Below are 1,193 nucleotides of genomic sequence, written 5' to 3'. Positions count from 1 at the left end.
TTTACAACAATCTCCACTTTGTCATAAGATCTCCAAGTTGATAAGTGATTTGGTTGCTACCACGTCAACACACTACTCCTTTCTTCCAACGTTGATGAAATCCAAACAATGCCAGAACTTTTTACGAGCGATCACCTTTGTCAACATTTCAGCAGGGTTATCAGTAGTTCCAATTTTTAATAAACGAATATCCTCTTCGCTAATAATTTCTCGAATAAAGTGAAAACGAACATCAATATGTTTAGTACGAGCATGATGGACTTGATTTTTTGACAAACAAATAGAGCTCTGGCGATCACAAAACACATTTATATGTTCCTGCAAAATACCCAAGTCATTGATCAAACCATGCATCCAAATAGCTTCTTTAAAAGCTTCTGTTACTATCATATACTCTACTTCAGTGGTAGAATATGTAACAGTAGACTGCAATGTTGAACGCCAACAAACAGGTCCACCAGCCATAGTAAATAAATAAGCCGTAGTAGATCGTCGCTTATCCAAATCACCAGCATAATCAGAATCCACATAACCAACTACAAGATTGTCAAGATTAAACATTTCTTATTTTTGAAACTTAATACCAACATCAATAGTACCAAGAATGTACCTAAAATCCATTTGACAGCCTGCCAATGCTTTTACCAGGATTATGCATATAACGACTCACCATGCTTACTGCGTGTGAAAGATCAGGTTGAGTACACACCATAACATACATCAAAGCACCAATAGCATTTGTATAAGGAATATTCTCCATATAACTTTTGTCATCGTCAAAACTTGGACACATGAAAGCACTAAGCTTGAAATGAGGAGCAAGTGGAGTACCAACGGGTTTGGTTGAATTATTCAAACTAAATTTTGCCAATACCTTGGGTAGATATTGAGACTGAGTCAACCCGACCGCACCTTTTTATCATATCTCACTCTATCTCCATTCCAAATATTTTCTTTGCATTGCCCGAGTCTTTCATTTCAAATGTTTTAGAAAGCTGATATTTGAGCTTATCAATCTCCACCTGTCTCTTTGAAACAATTAACATATCATCAACATATAAGAGCAAATAGATAAATGATTCATCATCGAGACACTGATAATACACACAATGATCAAATTGACTATGAGTATACATATGCTCTACCATGAAATGAGCAAACCTTTTATACCATTGGTGAGGAGATTGCTTCAG

Source organism: Cucurbita moschata, unplaced genomic scaffold, assembly GCF_002738365.1.
Source record: "Cucurbita moschata cultivar Rifu unplaced genomic scaffold, Cmos_1.0 Cmo_Scf00002, whole genome shotgun sequence".
NCBI classification, from domain to species: domain Eukaryota; kingdom Viridiplantae; phylum Streptophyta; class Magnoliopsida; order Cucurbitales; family Cucurbitaceae; genus Cucurbita; species Cucurbita moschata.
The sequence above is the reverse complement of the archived record's forward strand: the minus strand, read 5'-3'. Positions refer to the sequence as shown.